Here is a 21,084-nt window from a genome sequence, read left to right as displayed (position 1 = left end):
TTTCAACTTATTAAAAAACAAAACATATGTTTTATTCTGATAATTGGTTGATAGTTTGGCTGCAAAACTATCAACCATCTGGCAGTCTATACATTCTTTTCCTCTGTTGGTTAAGCTACACTTGTAGTTTAGTCAATGCATGGAACAAAACCAACAATAACAAAACAAAACGAAAAAAAATTATTATTATTAGCTCAGGATAAAATTGTTGGGCGTTAGATATAATCCTTCATTGCGTATTTAAATTAAAATAGGGCTATTAATGTCTAGATAGCAGTTTAAGAAAAAATTACTATAAAAATCTTTGCATACTTTTAGGCTGTTGGTAACATTTGTATAGTGATATTTTACAGAGGAAACAATATTGATTGATATGTTCATAACATGATAAAGTAGGCTATCTGCATTCAATCCTCTGTTAATATATTACAACTACTTAACAGGCAAATGAAAGAGAGCAAATCTCACCATATACAGATTAACATCAAACACAAATTCCCCATAGAAAATTTACTCACCATTAGGAAAAGTTCACCAATAAAAAAGCAAGCTTATGGTAGAATTAAAATTATTATTAAAGAGAAGAGGGGTTTATATCTCATTCAATTGATATACATAGAAATACAAGAACATTAAATAAACGCATTGTGACGTCAATTGTTTCGAAAAAAAAACTACCAAAGCAAATAGGATCATATGGGAGAACAGCAACAGCAAATACATATAAATGTATAAGATAAGCTCTTTATGGTATTGTTGTTCTCGGGATGTATGTAAACCCCCCTCCCACAGAATAACAACAATAAAAGCTGCTGGTTTATTAATCTTCTTTTTCGTCAGGGTGTGGGGGGATATATGCTTCACTTGTTTTACTACAAACGAAGTCAGTGAGCGAGAGAGCAAAAAAAAACGTAAAACAAGAGATCAAATTTTGAAAAGTAACTGAAAACCAATAACAAAACTTGAACAACAACTATTGACGATGATGTTGAATGAGGGTTTTTTTGTTTTTGCTGTATTTCGAAGGGGATCAAAGTAAATTCATACAACTATAACAACAACAATAAATGCAATTATGAGCAAAAACCCGATGATGATGACAACAACACCAACAACTATAGTGTAGTGGTTTTTCTGTTTCAATGGAACACACAAAATTCAGTTGTGCCTTTTATACCCGCGAGAGTGGATGTCGTGTGGAGCGTACGTTTGTTTTTAATGGATTTTCGGAAAATTATTTAAAGCATTTTGTTTTAAACTCAAAACTTGTAGCCGAAAAAAAACCCTAACAACAATACAAGTGCAATTGTTTTTTTGGCTTTAAAAGATAAAAACCAAATTGTAAAATATATCAAATATATGTGGTCTATGTGTTTTTCCTAACAGCTTGTTAATTATGCCAAGCACAAAGAGAAATTGTGAAGTTTTTTGTTTTCAAATGGCAATTTCGAAAATCTTTGATGATTGTGATTTTATTATTTGTGGAATACAGCCAAATGAATAAATTGTAAATTGTTGGAATGAAAAAAAAGAAATTTCGATAGAAAATATATAATGTGCCAAAATAATATAAAAGAATTAAAAAAAATTATAAATTTAGTAAAAAAATGTTATTTTAACATTTAAAAAAAATAATAAAAAATTATTACAAATTAAAAAAAATATAATAATTTAATAAAAAATAACCCCAAAAAATAGTGCTATCAAAATTTCTCAATTGTTTAATATTTCAATAATATGAAGAAACATAATTTTTTTTTAATGTGTACTTCACCCCCAATAAAAGGATAATTACATTAAAAATAAATTATTACAATCTTAATGAATTAGTGGTGCAACGGAGCTATTTTGTTGTACCCTATTTTGCAAAATTAATATTGCACAGTGGGCGATCTTGTGCAATAATGCAAGATGCATGAATGCATTCTTTTTTTTTGTAGTTCGGAATAAACTGGACACCTGTGGGCAATATTTCGAGTTCTTTCATGGTGATTTTTTAGTGTTAAAAAAAAAAATTGATACTGTTCTAAAATAAAACATTATCTGTGTTACCGGCATTTTTTTATACCCTCCACCATAGGATGGGGGTATATTAACTTTGTCATTCCGTTTGTAACACATCGAAATATTGCTCTAAGACCCCATAAAGTATATATATTCTGGGTCGTGGTTAAATTCTGAGTCGATCTGAGCATGTCCGTCCGTCCGTCCATCTGTTGAAATCACGCTAACTTCCGAACGAAACAAGCTATTGACTTGAAACTTGGCACAAGCAATTGTTATTGATGTAGGTCGGATGGTATTGCAAATGGGCCATATCGGTCCACTTTTACGTATAGCCCTCATATAAACGGACCCCCAAATTTGGCTTGCAATTGTTCTAAGAGAAGCAAATTTCATCCGATCCGGCTGAAATTTGGTACATGGTGTTAGTATATGGTATCTAACAATCATGCAAACATTGGTCCATATCGGTCCACTTTTACGTATAGCCCCCATATAAACGGACCCCCAAATTTGGCTTGCGATTGTTCTAAGAGAAGCAAATTTCATCCGATCCGGCTGAAATTTAGTACATGGTGTTAGCATATGGTCTCTAACAATCATGCAAAAATTGGTCCATATCCGTCCATAATTACATATAGCCCCCATATAAACCGATCCCCCGATTTGGCTTGCGGAGCCTCTAAGAGAACCAAATTTCATCCGATCCGGCTGAAATTTGGTACATGGTGTTGGTATATGTTCTCTAATGACCATACAAAAATTGGTCCACATCGGCCCATATTTATATATAGCCCCCATATAAACCGATTCCCCGATTTGGCTTGCGTAGCCTCTTAGAGGAGCAAAAGTCATCCGATCCGACTGAAATTTGGTACATAGTGTTAGTAAATTGTCTCTAACAACCATGTCAAAATTGGTCCATATCGGTCCTTAATTATATATAGCCCCCATATAAACCGATCTCCCGATTTGACTTGCGGAGCCTCTAAGAGAAGCAAATTTCATCCGATCCGGCTGAAATTTGGTACATGGTGTTAGTATATGGTCCCTAACAATCATGCACAAATAGGTCCACATCGGCCCATAATTATATATAGCCCCCATATAAACCGATCCCCAGATTTGACCTCCGGAGCCTCTTAGAGGAGCAAAATTCATCCGATCCGGTTGAAATTTGGTACGTGGTGTTAGTATATGGTCTCTAACAACCATGCCAAAATTGGTCCATATCGGTCCTTAATTATATATAGCCCCTATATAAATCGATCCCCAGATTTGTCCTCCGGAGCCTCTTGGAGGAGCTAAATTCATCCGATCCGGTTGAAATTTGGAACATGGTGTTAGAATGTGGTCTCTAACAAACACGCAATAAATTTGCAACGTGGTGTTAGTATAAGGCCACTAATAACCATGCCAAAATTGGTCCATATCGGTCTATAGTTATATATAGCCGAACCTCAATCACACAAAAATTGGTCCATATAGGTTCATAATCATGGTTGCCACTCGAGCCAAAAATAATCTACCAAAATTTTATTTTTATAGAAAACATTGTCAAAATGTTATTTCTATAGAAAACATTGTCAAAATTTTATTTCTATAGAAAATTTTGTCAAAATTTTATTTCTATAGAAAATTTTGTCAAAATTTTATTTCTATAGAAAATTTTGTCAAAATTTTATTTCTATGGAAAATTTTGTCAAAATTTTATTTCTATAGAAAATTTTGTCAAAATTTTATTTCTATAGAAAATTTTGTCAAAATTTTATTTCTATAGAAAATTTTGTCAAAACTTTATTTCTATAGAAAATTTTTGTCAAAATTTTATTTCTACAGAAAATTTTGTCAAAATTTTATTTCTATAGGAAATTTTGGTAAAATTTTATTTCTATAGAAAATTTTGTCAAAATTTTATTTCTATAGAAAATTTTGTCAAAATTTTATTTCTATAGAAAATTTTGTCAAAATTTTATTTCTATAGAAAATTTTGTCCAAATTTTATTTCTATGGAAAATTTTGTCAAAATTTTATTTCTATAGAAAATTTTGTCAAAATTTTATTTCTATAGAAAATGTTGTCAAAATTTTGCCAAAATTTTATTTCTTTAGAAAATTTTGTCCAAATTTTATTTCTATGGAAAATTTTGTCAAAATGTTATTTCTTAAGAAAATTTGGTCAAAAGTTTATTTCTATAGAAAATTTTTTCGAAATGTTATTTCTAAAAAAATTTGTAAAGCACCTCTTATTTGGAATAACAGGTTGGCTGATAAGTCCCCGGTCTAACAAAGAAAAACACGTTTTTTTTTTGTCAAAATTCGTTTTTATTATTCAACATAGTTCCCTTCAAGAGCGATACAACGATTATAACGACCTTCCAATTTTTTGATACCATTTTGGTAGTACTCTTTCGGTTTTGCCTCAAAATAGGCCTCAGTTTCGGCGATCACCTCTTCATTGCAGCCAAATTTTTTCCCTGCGAGCATCCTTTTGAGGTCTGAGAACAAGAAAAAGTCGCTGGGGCCAGATCTGGAGAATACGGTGGGTGGGCAAGTAATTCGAAGTCCAATTCATTAATTTTTGCCATCGTTCTCAATGACTTGTGGCACGGTGCGTTGTCTTGGTGGAACAACACTTTTTTCTTCTTCATATGGGGCCGTTTTGCCGCGATTTCGACCTTCAAACGCTCCAATAACGCCATATAGTGACTGTTGATGGTTTTTCCCTTCTCAAGATAATCGATAAAAATTATTCCAAAAAAAAACAGAGGCCATTACTTTGCCAGCGGACTTTTGAGTCTTTCCACGCTTCGGAGACGGTTCACCGATCGCTGTCCACTCAGCCGACTGTCGATTGGACTCACGAGTGTAGTGATGGAACCATGTTTCATCCCATGTCACATATCGACGGAAAAACTCGGGTGTATTACGAGTTAACAGCTGCAAACACCGTTCAGAATTATCAACACGTTGTTGTTTTTGGTCAAATGTGAACTCGCGCGGCATCCATTTTGCACAGAGCTTCCGCATATCCAAATATTGATGAATGATATGACCAACATGTTCCTTTGACACCTTTAAGGCCTCTGCTATCCCGACTTCATTTTACGGTCATTCAAAATCATTTTGTGGATTTTTTTGATGTTTTCGTCGGTAACCACCTCATTCGGGCGTCCACTGCGTTCACCGTCCTCCGTGCTCATTTCACCACGCTTGAATTGTGCATACCAATCAATTACATGGTGCTACAAAATTTAATAAAGTAGAAGAACCTGGAACCGGATATTATTTTTCTTGTAGGTCTTGTCGAGTTAAAGAAGAATCCAATAGTGAAATATGCCGGACACCCAACAATCCGGATTTACGCTTAAAAAACCGGTTTTTGTACCTTTGCGCACTTATAAGCCTGTAATTTTGATGATAAAGATCCGATTTTCAATTTATTACTAGATTTGGAAAGAAGAAACTAAGATCTTTCGAATGATATATAATTTATCTAAGAAAATAAGAATAAACATGTGTGCCGAAGATGTTAGGTTAGGTATAGTGGCAGCCCGATGTATCAGGCTCACTTAGACTCTTCAGTCCATTGTGGTACCACATTGGTGAACTTCTCTCTTATCACTGAGTGCTGCCCGATTCCATGTCAAGCTCAATGACAAGGGACCTGCTTTTTATAGCCGAGTTCGAACGGCGATCCACATTGCAGTGAAACCACTTAGAGAAGCTTTGAAACCCTCAGAAATGTCACCAGCATTAGTGAGGTGGGATAATCCACCACTGAAAAACTTTTTGGTGTTCGGTCGAAGCAGGAATCGAACCCACGACCTTGTGTATGCAAGGCGGGCATGCTAACCATTGCACCACGGTGACTCCCGAAGATAGTGTATATCGCTCCATGTTTTGGCATAGTCCCCATATAGGACGATCACCCGATTTCACTTCTTGAGCGTTTTTATCCAATTTTCCTGAAATTCAAAATCTAGATGTATTTTAGATCCATAAACAAGTGTGAAGTGTGAAGATGCACACAAAGAAAATATCATTAAAATTGAGCCATCGAAAATTTGTCATTGATATAACGAAACATTTTCATTAATACAATGAAAATACTCGTTAATAGTACGAAACGTTACGTTGATTAATAGAAAATTCGTTATAGTAACAATAAATTTCGTCGTATTTGTTTTATTGGCCCACTTTTAATGGCACATATCGTTAATATAACGAGAGTTTTTCTATCAGTGCTATGTGTTCACACAGAGTGTGAATTGTTGTTTGGGAAGAATGAACTACCTCGTGCGAATATAGAACTAAATTGTATTCCAAATTTTGAGATTAATTAAATTAACGATACTTTCCCGATACTTTTGGATTTTTACTGGCATAAAATTTTTAAGACCTACTTGTTTTCCAGTAGACATCAATTAAATTTTTGATTAAATCAATCAAAAAATTAATAGATTTTTGTAATCAACATTAATTAAATTTTTAATTGAATTAATTAAAAAAATTAATTTTAAATTTCAAATCAATTCAAATATTTTTTAACCCAATTAAAACTGTGATTGATACTCTCATTTTCGTGATTAATTGGATCAATTAATTTCGTGAGAATTTTTTGTTGTGTGTATGACAAGTCGAGATCCAAATATAAAATAAAACAAGTAAGGAAAGTCTAAAGTCGGGCGGGGCCGACTATATTATACCCTGCACCACTCTGTAGATCTAAATTTTCGATACCATATCACATCCGTCAAATGTGTTGGGGGGCTATATATAAAGGTTTGTCCCAAATACATACATTTAAATATCACGCGATCTGGACAGAATTTGATAGACTTCTACAAAATCTATAGACTCAAAATTTAAGTCGGCTAATGCACAAGGGTGGAACACAATGTTAGTAAAAAAATATGGGAAACATTTAAATCTGAAGCAATTTTAAGGAAACTTCGCAAAAATTTATTTATGATTTATCGCTCAATATATATGTAATAGAAGATTAAGAAAATTAGAGTCATTTTTACAGCTCTTCGACTAAGCAGTGGCGATTTTACAAGGGAAATGTTGGTATTTTGACCATTTTTGTCGAAATCAGAAAAACATATATATGGGAGCTATATCTAAATCTGAACCGAATTCAACCAAATTTGGTACGCATGGCTACAATGCTAATTCTACTCCCTGTGCAAAATTTCGACTAAATCGGAGTTAAAAATTGGCCTCTGTGGTCATATGAGTGTAAATCGGGCGAAAGCTATATATGGGAGATATATTAAAATCTGAACCGATTTCAACCAAATTTAGCACGCATAGCTACAATGCCAATTCTACTCCCTGTGCAAAATTTCAACTAAATCGGAGTTAAAAAATGGTCTCTGTGGTCATATGAGTGTAAATCGGGCGAAAGCTATATATGTGAGCTATATCTAAATCTGAACCGATTTCAACCAAATTTGGCACGCATAACTACAATGCTAATTCTACTCCCTGTGCAAAATTTCAACTAAATCGGAGGAAAAAATTGGCCTCTGTGGTCATATGAGTGTAAATCGGGCGAACGATATATATGGGCGCTATATCTAAATCTGAACCGATTTCAACCAAATATGACACGCATAGCTACAATGCTAATTCTACTCCCTGTGCAAAATTTCAACAAAATCGGAACAAAAAATTGGCCTCTGTAGTCATATGAGTGTAAATCGGGCGAACGATATATATGGGAGCTATATCTAAATCTGAACCGATTTCAATAAAATTTGGCACGCTAGACTACACTACTAATTGAACTCCTAGTGCAAAATTTCGACCAAATTGGGGTAATACTCAGGCTTCTAGGGCCGTATAAGTTCATATCGGGCGAAAGATATATATGGGAGCTATATCTAAATGTGAACCGATTTCTTCCAAAATCAATAGGGTTCTATTTTGACCTAAAACACATACTTGTGCCAAATTCGAAGTCGATTGGGCTTAAATTACTACCTAATCCCTTGGTTACAAAAATGTGTTCACGGACAGACGGACAGACGGACATGGCTATATCGACTCAGGAACCCACCCTAAGCATTTTTGTCAAAGACACCATGTGTCTATCTCGTCTCCTTCTGGGTGTTGCAAACATATGCACTAACTTATAATACCCTGTTCCACAGTGTGGCGCAGGGTATAAATATTTGCACCATATTCTACTTTCGATCAATATCGATTTGAGTCGATTTCCAATACCTAGATTCGTGTCCTAAATTTAATAAGAAAATTTTTTTCCTAATGCTTAGTACTAAGTTCGTTTCTGCGAAAAACGAATATCTTCATCTATCTCCGTAAATAGGGTCTCAAAGGCAGGGATGTTAACTTATTTATGCGAAATAATATATCTGACTATTTTTTGTGCGAAAAATCCAGGATTGTATAAATATGTGTTTAAAAATGCTCAAAACAAAGATTTCGCATTTATTCCGCGCTAACGTTTTTTTATATGGAGTATAACAGTTTTTCGTGCGAAAACGTGATCTTAGTACTACACCCAGAAAAAAGTGACCTCTTCTTTAAGTTAAAATGAAATTATTGTGAAGAAAATTGAACTTCGTATAGCGTCAAAGACATTTTTATTTGTTTGAATGATAGGATTTTCGTAGAAATTAGGTAGAATGCATTCCATATATTAGTTAACATTTTCCTATATTTATGTACTACTATACTACAGAATTAAAAAATTTAACTGAATTGCATTCATATATGTAATGATTTTATTGAACATTCTTCATTCATTTGGATAAATCTTACATATTTGTGGTAAACCTTTTACTTCAAAATTAGAACTGCTTATCTTCGTTTTTAAATACAATTTTATTTCTTTATATAGGCAATTTTTTCTTCAATAAAAGACATGTTTTATTAATATATTAAATATATTTATTTAAAATCAACAGCATCGATTGGCCTTGAAATATTAAAACACATTTTTTTCTTCTTCTGGTACCTTTCGCTTTGAATAAGTTGCTGCCTAGCAATTTTGTCCACCTTTTACAATTTCAATACCTACAAATATAAACAAAAAATTCTAAACCAATTTTTTCACAAAAGGTTAGCGTCACTGAATATTACCTGATAATCGAAGATTCCAAAATGAAGTCGAATGAAGGGGTTGTTATTCTGCTGGTGTTTTTTGTTTTTATAAACCAGTTTTCAAAAAACGAAAACTTTTCTCACTAATTTAAAATAACAAATATTTTATATATTTTATTTGTTTTTTGTTTCATATTTTATACTATATTATTTTTTAACAATCTCTCCGTATACCATAACAACGCGATTCCAACTAAAAAAACAACCCACGCGCATATCGATGACAGGTATCGATTACAGGTAGATAAAAGAAATGTAGGAAATTTTTCTATATTCTAATAAGTGTGTTTCCTTAAGTTTTGAAAGTATTGAATACTTCGTAGTAGGAATATAAATAAATAAAATAAATAAATACATTTATCATTTTATAAGAAACTTTACTAAATTTGAGGAAACTTGGTTTTAGTTCTGTTTTTGTTTATTTTTACGAATGCTTTGTTATCAGTGAATAAAATTTTCTTGTTCAGTAGTAAATTCTTGTACCCAGCGAAGAAAACAGTATTAGTAAAATTACATGCCTTATTCTAGTTAATGAACTATTCCTAACTGCTTTCAGTTTAGGATTCTTTTACTGAAACAAGTAAATTTTATTATTTGACACAAAAATTTAACTGAATGGAAATAAAATGGCTAAACTAAATTTATGAACATTTTTTCCTTTAGTTTCGAAGACACTTTTTTCTGGGTGTAGGCTTAAGATAATGAACTTCCTTTTAATCAATATTTCTGTACAGAAATTTGTCTTTAAGATTGATCTAATTCCATATTAGATAAATATATTTTTTGTTAAAGACCATGGCCTGATACTTGAAATGATTGAAATGATGATTTGTTAAAATTTTTGTTGATGATAAAAATAACCCCAGACTTAATCGGGTACATTTCTCGAAAATATTTTTTATAACAAATTCAATTAAAATAAATCCACAATTTATATTAAAAATAAAATCCAGGAAGAAACCCCATAATAAAACAATTTTTTTTTTGATCGTTCTATGAGAAAATCTACCGTTTAGTGCAAATACAATTTGCATTTAGAAAACTTGTTTTAGAAAAAAAAAAATAAATAAAATAACAACGATAATTTTCCCAATTGCAATGACTCGGCCAATTGTCTGGCTAGAAATCTACAATCATTGTGGCCACTAAGGCACTAATGGGTAAATTGATCAAATGCATTTAGAATTCACCATTACGGAGAATTGAAGTAGGTTTTGTTGGTGAGGGTGGTGGGGGTGAATCTATTGTCCATTCTCTCATCTAACTCATGCCAGTCATCATAGATGCTCTCTGGTCATAGTTACTATTGCTGAGGGCAAACAAGTTGAATTTTACGCTGTCACCACCACCACCACCAGCCTAGTGTTGTGGTGAACAAATGACGAAATTCATCATCATTGTTTAGCGCAAAAAAAATTAACAAAACACTACACAAAAAATGAAATATTGTACATAAAATACCATATGAAACTTGAATACTGACATCTTTGCCATCGCCACCGCCTGACCATCCAGTACTTACTAAACTAAACTGTGAAGTGAAGTGATGGGGGCTGACTGTAAAACCAGTTGATTTTTTTTTATCTTTAAACCTTGAAACGAACTAAAATAATACAACTACAATAACAAATCCATATAATTTTGGTTTAAATTGCTCTATGCTAACAATATAAAATTGAGAAGAAGACAAAAACAAAACAAAAACATGTGAAATTAAAAAAAAAAAAAGAAGTCACCTTTGAGATTTGAATGAACGGTGATTTGAGAACGTTACCAAGAGTAAAAGAATTTAATTAAAAAATTAATGAAAATAAAATCAATACAAATTAATTTCGTGTTTGTCTAAAAAATTTACAATATTTCACATTTGCAAATGCATAACAATATTTTGTTTATATTTACCATTCTAGTATTTTTACTATTTTTCCGTTGCCGAACTTTTCAACAAATTTTGTACTCTGAGAGGATTTTCAAATTGAAATTTCCCTCTTTAACCAACATCAATGGTTAAAAAGAAAATATTTTACCCAAAACAGTGAGAGAAAATATTAACCTAAATTTTATAAATTGCCACATACTACAAACAACACAGAAAAAATTGCGTAGTTTAACTAACGCCAATTTAACTTATTTTTATTATTTTTTCTTCGAAATTTTCCATTTGTATGCAATACTTTTTTCCCAAACGAAATCACCATTAGTTATCTATGGATATTAACATTGGGAGAAAGAATACCAACCCTCTCTCTATCTCTCTCTCTGTTTCTCTAAATGTTATGTCTTCAATAGAACATTGATATATGTAAAGCTCAAGACATATTTTATCACACACCCTCTCTCTCTCTCTCCACAACTCCGACCCATCGTTTCGGAAATGATATTGTGCTTATAAGCACATGTTTATAAACATCTCTCACACTTTGATGATTCAGTTAACAGTCATGTGTATATTGGTTTATTTACTCGGATGATTTATGTCAATAAGATATACGTACTGGCACTCAGAGTTAAATCTATGAGATATTATTCGAAGTATGCAAATTCTTTGCATTTTTTTTTATAAAAATGTAATTTATATATTATTTAATTTAATATGATTTAAATTTTCTAAACGAAAACTTCGAAAATTATGTTAACCTAAAACTTTAAAAGAAATTTCTGTTTCTATGTTACAGTGAAACCTCTGAGAAGTGGACATCAACGGTAGCCTAAATTTTGTCCACATTTGGGAGGTGTCCAGTTATAAGAGGTTTATTTTAATGTACTAATATAGAAAATGCCCCCAAGACAACTGTCCACTGTTGGGAGGTGTCCGTTTTACAGAGTGTCTAAGTTTAAGAGGTTTCTCTTTATATTAGTTTGAAATGAATTTCCCTCCAATTTTTTTTTTGTATACTTGTAACACTGTTCATATACAATATTAATTTTACAATGAATAAAAACAAATTATAATACCCTACAAACATTGAATCAAGCGGATAACTTTTATAAATATTGTTTTGGTTTTTTTTTCTGACGCTTTTGTTGTAGCTTCTTTGTTTTTGGACTATTTTGAAAAAAAAAAAACCAGACCAATTCAAATTAATTTAATGTAGTAGTCTTGAGGTTGTTACCTGAAATGGAATAAGAGTAAAAAGAGCACATTTTAAATTTCAATTAAAATGCAGTTTCTTTTTTAAGTCTTATTTATTTTGGCTTTTCCGCTTGGTAAATGCAATTAAAATGAAAATAAAATGCAATTAAAATGAAAATAAAAATTACCACCAAAGGCGGACATATAAATAAAAAAATGCCCTCGCGCCTTCACCTCCATCCCAGCAAAAACTCACATTATCAAATAATCATTTAATAGAAATTACAATTAAATAAAAATCTTGGATAAAATAATCTACCAAAATTTGAAGCAAATTTTACCAAAAATCTGCCAAATTTAAAAAAATCGTATTTTGAAAATTTTGGTCAACTGTTTTTGCTTAGTATAATTTTTTTCTATAGAAATTTTTGTCAAAATTTTATTACTATAGAAATTTCTGTCAAAATTGTATTTCTATAGAAAATTTTGTCAAAATTTTATTTCTATAGAAAATGTTGTCAAACTTTTATTTGCTATAGAAAATGTCAAAATTTTATTTCTATAGAAAATTTTGTCAAAATTTTATTTCTATAGAAAATTGTCAAAATTTTCTATAGGAATAAACTTTTGTCAAAATTTCCTATAGAAATAAAATTTTGACAAAAGTTTCTATAGAAAACAAATTGATAAAATTTTATATAGAAATAAAATTTGGCAAAATTTTCTATAGAATTAAAATTTTTACAATTTTTTTTTATAAATTCAATATATTCTATAGAAATAAAATATTGACAAAAATTTGTACAGAAATAAAATATGAACATAATTTTCTATAGAAATAATTAATAATTTTGACAAAATTTTCTATAGAAATAAAATTTTAACAAAATTTTATTTAAAAAAAAATTATACAATTTTTTATAAATTCAAAATCTTCTATAGAAATAAAATTTTGACAAAGTTTTCTACAGAAATAAAATTTTGACAAAATTTTCTATAGAAATAAAATTTTGACAAAATTTTATATAGAAATAAATTTTTGACAAAATTGTCTATAGAAATATAATTTTGACAAAATTTCTTAAAGAAATAAAATTTTGACAAAATTTTCTATAGAAATAGAATTTTATTTCAATAGAAAATTTTATTTCTATAGAAAACTTTGTCAAAATTTTACTTCTATAGAAAAAAATTCAATTCTATTAAAAAAATTGATAAATTTTTGACAAAATTGTCTATAGAAAAAAAATTTTTGTAAAATTATATTTCTATATAAAATTTTATTTCTATAGAAAATGTTGTCAAAATTTTATTTGCTATAGAAAATGTTGTCAAAATTTTATTTCTATAGAAAACTTTGTCAAAATTTTAATTCTATAGAAAAAAATTAATTCTATTAACAAATTGATAAATTTTTGACAAAATTGTCTATAAAATAAAATAATTGTAAAATTATATTTCTATATAAAATTTTATTTCTATATAAAATGTTGTCAAAATTTTAATTCTATAGAAAAAATTTAATTCTATTAAAAAAATTGATAAATTTTTTGACAAAATTGTCTATAGAAATAAAATTTTGACAAAATTTTCTATAGAAATAAAATGTTATTTCTATAAAAAATTTTGTCAAAATTTTATTTCTATAGAAAATTTTTGTAAAATTATATTTCTATATAAAATTTTATTTCTATATAAAATGTTGTCAAAATTTTATTTGCTATAGAAAATGTTGTCAAAATTTTATTTCTATAGAAAACTTTGTCAAAATTTTAATTCTATAGAAAAAAATTAATTCTATTAACAAATTGATAAATTTTTGACAAAATTGTCTATAAAATAAAATAATTGTAAAATTATATCTCTATATAAAATTTTATTTCTGTATAAAATGTTGTCAAAATTTTAATTCTATAGAAAAAAATTTAATTCTATTAAAAAAATTGATAAATTTTTTGACAAAATTGTCTATAGAAATAAAATTTTGACAAAATTTTCTATAGAAATAAAATGCTATTTCTATAGAAAATTTTATCAAAATTTTATTTCTTTAGGAAATTTTGTCAAAATTATGTGTCTATAGACAATTTTGTCAAAAATTTATTTCTATATAAAATTTTGTCAAAATTTTATTTCTATAGAAAATTTTGTCAAAATTTTATTTCTGTAAAAAACTTTGCCAAAATTTTATTTTTATAGAAGATATTGAATTTATAAAAAATTTTATAAATTTTTTTTTAATAGAAAATTTTGACAAAATTTACTATAGAAATAAAATGTTATTTCTATAAAAAATTTTGTCAAAATTTTATTTCTATAGAAAATTTTTGTAAAATTATATTTCTATATAAAATTTTATTTCTACAGAAAATGTTGTCAAAATATTTTTTGCTATGGAAAACTTTGTCAAAATTTTAATTCTATAGAAAAAATTTAATTCTATTAAAAAAATTGATAAATTTTTGACAAAACTGTCTATAGAAATAAAATTTTTGTAAAATTATATTTCTATATAAAATTTTATTTCTATAGAAAATGTTGTCAAAATTTTATTTGCTATAGAAAATTGTGTCATAATTTTATTTCTATAGAAAAGTTTGTCAAAATTTTAATTCTATAGAAAAAAATTTAATTCTATTAAAAAAATTGATAAATTTTTGACAAAATTGTCTATGGAAATAAAATTTTGACAAAATTTTCTATTGAAATAAAATGCTATTTCTATAGACAAGTTTGTCAAAATTTTATTTTATTAGGAAATTTTATCAAAATTATATTTCTATAGACAATTTTGTCAAAAATTTATTTCTATATAAAATTTTGTCAAAATTTTATTTCTATAGAAAATTTTGTCAAAATTTTATTTCTGTAGAAAACTTTGTCAAAATTTTATTTCTATAGAAGATATTGAATTTATAAAAAATTGTATAAATGTTTTTTAAAGAAAATTTTGTCAATATTTTATTTCTATAGAAAATTTTGTCTCAATTTTATTTCTATAGAAATGTTTGTCATAATTTTATTTCCATAGAAAATTATGTTCATATTTTATTTCTGTACAATATGTTTGTCAAAATTTTATTACTATAGAAGATATTGGATTTATAAAAAAAAATGTCAAAATTTTATTTCTATAAAAAATTTGTCAAAATTTTATTCTATAGAAAATTTTGTCAATTTTTTTTTGTAATTTGTTAAAAATTTATTTCTACAGAAAATTATACAAAATATTATTCTTTTAATTAAAAAAAAATTATCGACCTATTCATCTTTGAAATTATTTAATCGATATTATTTCTATATAAAATTTTGTCAAAATTTTATTTCTATAGAAAATTTTGTCAAAATTTTATTTCTGTAGAAAACTTTGTCAAAATTTTATTTCTATAGAAGATATTGAATTTATAAAAAATTGTATAAATGTTTTTTAAAGAAAATTTTGTTAAAATTTTATTTCTATAGAAAATTTTGTCAAAATTTTATTTCTATAGAATATTTTGTCATAATTTTATTTCTATAGAAAATTATGTTCATATTTTATTTCTGTACAAATTTTTGTCAAAATTTTATTTCTATAGAATATATTGAATTTATAAAAAAAAATTTGTAAAAATTTTAATTCTATAGAAAATTTTGTCAAAATTTATTTCTATATAAAATTTTATCAATTTGTTGTCTATAGAAACTTTTGTCAAAATTTTATTTCTATAGGAAATTTTGTCAAAAGTTTATTCCTATAGAAAATTTTGTCAATATTTTATTTCTATAGAAAATTTTGTCCAAATTTTATTTCTATAGAAATGTTTGTCATAATTTTATTTCCATAGAAAATTATGTTCATATTTTATTTCTGTACAATATTTTTGTCAAAATTTTATTACTATAGAAGATATTGAATTTATGAAAAAAATGTCAAAATTTTATTTCTATAAAAAAATTTGTCAAAATTTTATTCTATGGAAAATTTTGGCAATTTTTTTTTTAATTTGTTAAAAATTTATTTCTACAGAAAATTATACAAAATATTAGTCTTTTAATTAAAAAAAATTATCGACCTATTCATCTTTGAAATTATTTAATCGATATCTACTTGAATAAAGGCCATTCAGTTAGCTCATCTCCTCTCTGGTGTATAATGAATGTGAGTGTAAAACAAGTGATCACACCAAGTCTTAATGGGCTTCCGCATATAGAAATATGTTGCACAAACTAATTTTCCATATATGAAGTGAATACGTGAAAAAATAAATGTAAAATGCCATAGCGAAGCGGCATAAAAGCCAAGAAAAAATTCAAGCGCATGTGGGCTATACAAAATTCCACTGTTTACAAAATAAATAAAAAATGCTATAAAACTGTTCCACACTCATCTTTATCGACTACTTCAAGGCGTTTGCATTTGATGGCTTTGCGTCGCGAAGCGTACATCACACTTACAAGAGTTCATTGTACATTTTTATTTCATAAACACCTACCATAAAAAAATGGTAAAGTTTGGATATTCAATTGCAAATTATTCGCAACCCCCCGTCTGTCAAGTGAATTTCAAAACCACAAATAGGAGGAGCGAATATATTGAAATATTTGAGAAATGTGACAAAAAAAGCAATTTGACTTTTTTTCGTAGGAATTTGAAATGCATTTATGCGTGCAAGAGTTTGCACAGCACACTTCCCAATTGTTAAAGTTTTGTCTGTGGAATAAATTCAAGTTTCCTTCCAAGCATAACGTGACATCTAATTTCGTAACAAGGAAGAAATGCCTATTACATATTCAACAATGATCTACTAAGCTATATAGCATTAATTAGTGCATTTTTTGGTGGAGGGGGGAGGGGTTGGAAATAAAATTGAAAATTTTGGGGAAGGAAATTAATTTTGTAATAATTTTCTTTTATTTCGTTTTACTCCACGCAGAAGAAACTATTTGTTGTCTTCAATCACGAAATTAATAGATCCAATTAATTTTTATTTGCTAATTCTTCAATCACAGAAACGATAGTACCAATCACCAACGCCAATTAAAAACTTAATGGATACTATTAATTTCTGTGATTGATTTTTGTTTCAAATTAAAAATTCTTTAGAATTTAATTAAAATTGTAATAGAAAAAATTTTGGTGATATTGTTATGTGTTTGTGATTGGCAGCACTGGAGACAGACAACTCCAGCGACATCTATTGCCAATATATGGAATAACTTTTTCGATTAACCAATATCATTTCTGTCAATTCATTTAACTTAATTGGTTAGGTTAGGTATAATATCAGCGGCCTATTAATTTATGGTGATTTCGAATGTAATTAAAAGTGCACCCTTTACAAAATTGTTTGCAAAAAATAAACAACGCCACTGTAGCTTTTGATTTTAAGATTCCTGACGGCATTATGAATTAGCAACCTTTTTAGGATGACTCCATGATTGGGGCGTAACGACAATTAGAGAAGAAATGTAACCCCAGGTTAACACCTTTTTGCCGTATTAAATTCGCCTTCAGACCACGGTTGCCACATTTGGTAGTATTCTACCAAAAATGGTACATTTTTTACTGAAATGCAATTTTGACAAAATTTTCTATCGAAATAAAATTTTGACAAACATTTTCTATAGGCAATAAAATTTTGACAAAATTTTCTATAGAAATAAAATTTTAACAAAATTTTCTATAGAAATAAAATTTTGACCAAATTTTCCATAGAAATAAAATTTAGCAAAATTTTCTATAGAAATAAAATTTTGACAAAATTTTCTATTGAAATACAATTTTGACAAAATTTTCTATAGAAATAAAATTTTAACAAAAGTTTCTATCGAAATAAAATTTTGACAAAAATTTTCTATAGGAAATAAAGTTTTAACAAAATTTTCTATAGAAATAAAATTTTAACAACATTTTCTATAGAAATAAAATTTTGACAAAACTTTCTATAGAAATAAAATGTTGCCAAAATTTTCTATAGCAAATAATATTTTGACAAAATTTTCTATAGAAATAAAAATTTGACAACATTTTCTATAGCAAATAAAATTTTGACAAAATTTTCTATTGAAATAAAATTATGACAAAATTTTCTATAGAAATAAAATTTTGAAAAATTTTCTATCGAAATAAAATTTTGACAAAAATTTTCTATAGGAAATAAAATTTTAACAAAATTTTCTATAGAAATAAAATTTTAACAAAATTTTCTATAGAAATAAAATTTTGACAAAATTTTCTATAGAAATACAATTTTGCCAAAATTTTCTATAGAAATAAAATGTTGCCAAAATTTTCTATAGCAAATAATATTTTGACAAACTTTTCTATAGAAATAAAATTTTGACAAAATTTTCTATCGAAATAAAATTTTGACAAAAATTTTCTATAGGAAATAAAATTTTAACAAAATTTTCTTTATAAATAAAATTTTGACAAAGTTTTCTATAGAAATAAAATTAAAAAAAAAAATTTCTATAAAAATAAAATTTTGACAAAATTTTCTACAGAAATAAAATTTAAAAAAAAATTCTATAAAAATAAAATTTTGACAAAATTTTCTATAGAAATAAATTTTTCTATTGAAAAAGAATTTTTAAAAAATTTTCTATAGAACTAAAATTTTGACAAAATTTTGATATAATTTTCTAATGAAATAAAATGTTGACAACGTTTTCTATAGAAATAAAATTTTGCCAAAATTTTCCATTAAAATATATTTTTTTTTTTTTTTGAAATTTTCTATTGGAAATAAATTTGATAATTTTGTTTTACTCCACGCAAAAGAAACTATTTGTTGTCTTCAATCACGAAATTAATAGATCCAATTACCTTTTATTTGATATTTCTTCAATCATAGAAATGATAGTACCAATCACCAACGCCAATTAAAACATTAATTGATTGATATAAAAAACTTTGTCAAAATTTTATTTCTATAGAAAATTTTGTCAAAATTTTATTTCTATAGAAAATTTTGTTAAAAAAAAAAAACTTTGTCAAAATTTTTTTATAAAGAACATTTTGTCAAAAGTTTTATTTCTATAGAAAATTTTGTTAAAATTTTTTAACAAAATTTTGATCAAATTTTCTATTGAAATAAATTTTTTACAACGTTTTCTATAGAAATAAAATATTGACAAAATTTTCTATAGAAATATAATTTTGAAAAAATTTTTATAGAAAAAAAAAAACTCACAAAATTTTCTACAGAATTAAAATTTTGACAAAATTTTCTATAGAGATACAATTTTGACAAAATTTTTTATAGAAATAAAATTTTTACAAAACAAAATAAAATTTTGACAAAATTTTCTATAGCAAATAAAAATTTGACAAAATTTTCTATAGAGATACAATTTCACCAAAATTTTTTATAGAAATAAAATATTGACATAATAAAATAAAATTTTGACAAAATTTTCTATAGCAAATAAAAAATTTGACAAAATTTTTTATAGAGATACAATTTTGACAAAATTTTTTATAATAATAAAATTTTTATAAAAAAAATATTTGCCAAAATTTTCTTCTAAAATAAAATTTAAAAAAAAATTCTATTGAAATAAAATTTTGACAAAATTTTCTATAGAAATGAAAGTTTGACAACATTTTCTATAGAAATTAAATTTGACAAAATTTCCCATTGAAATAAAATTTTGACAAAATTTTCTATAGAAATAAAATTTTGACAAAATTTTCTAGTGAAAGAAAAATTTTGACAAAAAATAAATAAAATATTGACAAAATTTTCTATAGAAATAAAATTTTGAAAAAATTTTCTATAGAAGAAAAAAAATTCACAAAATTTTCTACAGAATTAAAATTAAAACAAAAAATCTATAAAAATAAAATTTTGTCATAATAAAATAAAATTTTGACAAAATTTTCTATAGAAAAAAATTTTACAAAATTTTCTACAGAATTAAAATTAAAAATAATCTATAAAAATAAAATTTTGACAAAATTTTCTATAGCAAATAAAATTTTGACAAAATCTTCTATAGAGTAACAATTTTGACAAAATTTTTTATAGAAATAAAATTTTGACATAATACAATAAAATTTTGACAACATTTTTTATAGAGATACAATTTTGACAAAATTTTTTATAGTAATAAAATTTTTACAAAATAAAATTTTGCCAAAATTTTCTTTTAAAATAAAATTTAAAAAAAAAATTCTATTGAAATAAAATTTTGACAAAATTTTCTATAGAAATAAAAGTTTGACAACATTTTCTGTAGAAATAAAATTTAGACAAAATTTCCCAACAAAAAAAGCGTCGCCAAAAATGTAATGAAAATGTTCTTTTTGGATCCGGAAGTGGTGCAAAATTGACGCAGAAGCGATGAATTTAACATGGGCTTGTCATAGTACGGATGTTCTCCATTTCAGCAGCCGTTGCACTGAATTTGCATCACTTCTTTAAGTGTGATCCGAATTCAATTTTTTGGATGTAAATTAAAAAATTCTGTAATATTTTGTCAAATAAATAATTTTTATAATTTTTAATGGATTCTAACGCTTGTCTGGAACGTTTGACCTCAAAAATTTTCAAAAATTCATTATTTTTTCAGATTGGGTTTAGAATGTTTTTCACAAAAAGCATTGTTGTTGTTTTTTTATTTCAGCTTAAAACCATACATTGACTAAACTACAAGAGTAGCTTAACCAACAGAGGAAAAGAATGTTTGTCAAATTTATTTGGGCAAAGCCCTATAGACTGCAAGATGGTTGGATGGACGCACGTTTCGGAATTACCACATTCCTCATCAGCATCCTCTACTTGCAGCAAAACTATCAACCAATTATCAGAATAAATTCAGGCAGTTTATTAAACCCAACAAAAACCACACTTGAACCCTCCGAAAAAAGGTTTTACATTGATAGCC

The 21,084-nt window shown here is 26.9% G+C and overlaps 1 protein-coding gene and 1 long non-coding RNA gene across 6 annotated transcripts in view; one reads left to right on the top strand and one right to left on the bottom strand.

Annotated features, from left to right (window-relative positions):
- The window catches only part of Exn (Ephexin), a 204,063-nt gene that overhangs the window by 148,363 nt on the left and 34,616 nt on the right, over window positions 1–21,084 (top strand). Inside the window, exon 1 of one of the 5 annotated variants that reach the window (XM_075307893.1) lies at window positions 1,166–1,341. The exons of the other annotated variants lie outside the window; for them this stretch is intronic. The gene's annotated coding sequence lies outside the window, so the exon portion shown is untranslated. Of the gene's footprint in view, window positions 1–1,165; window positions 1,342–21,084 lie in introns of those variants that run through there. 5 annotated transcript variants of the gene reach the window in all.
- On the bottom strand, window positions 8,902–9,284 carry LOC142236655 (uncharacterized). Its single transcript, XR_012722141.1, has 2 exons — window positions 9,117–9,284; window positions 8,902–9,050 (listed from the first exon to the last, which is right to left on the bottom strand). It is a non-coding gene; the product is annotated as an uncharacterized LOC142236655 (long non-coding RNA).

This window comes from Haematobia irritans, chromosome 4 (genome assembly GCF_050003625.1).
Source record: "Haematobia irritans isolate KBUSLIRL chromosome 4, ASM5000362v1, whole genome shotgun sequence".
Classification (NCBI taxonomy): domain Eukaryota; kingdom Metazoa; phylum Arthropoda; class Insecta; order Diptera; family Muscidae; genus Haematobia; species Haematobia irritans.
Note: the sequence above shows the minus strand (reverse complement) of the source record. Positions and strands in the feature narration are given on the sequence as shown.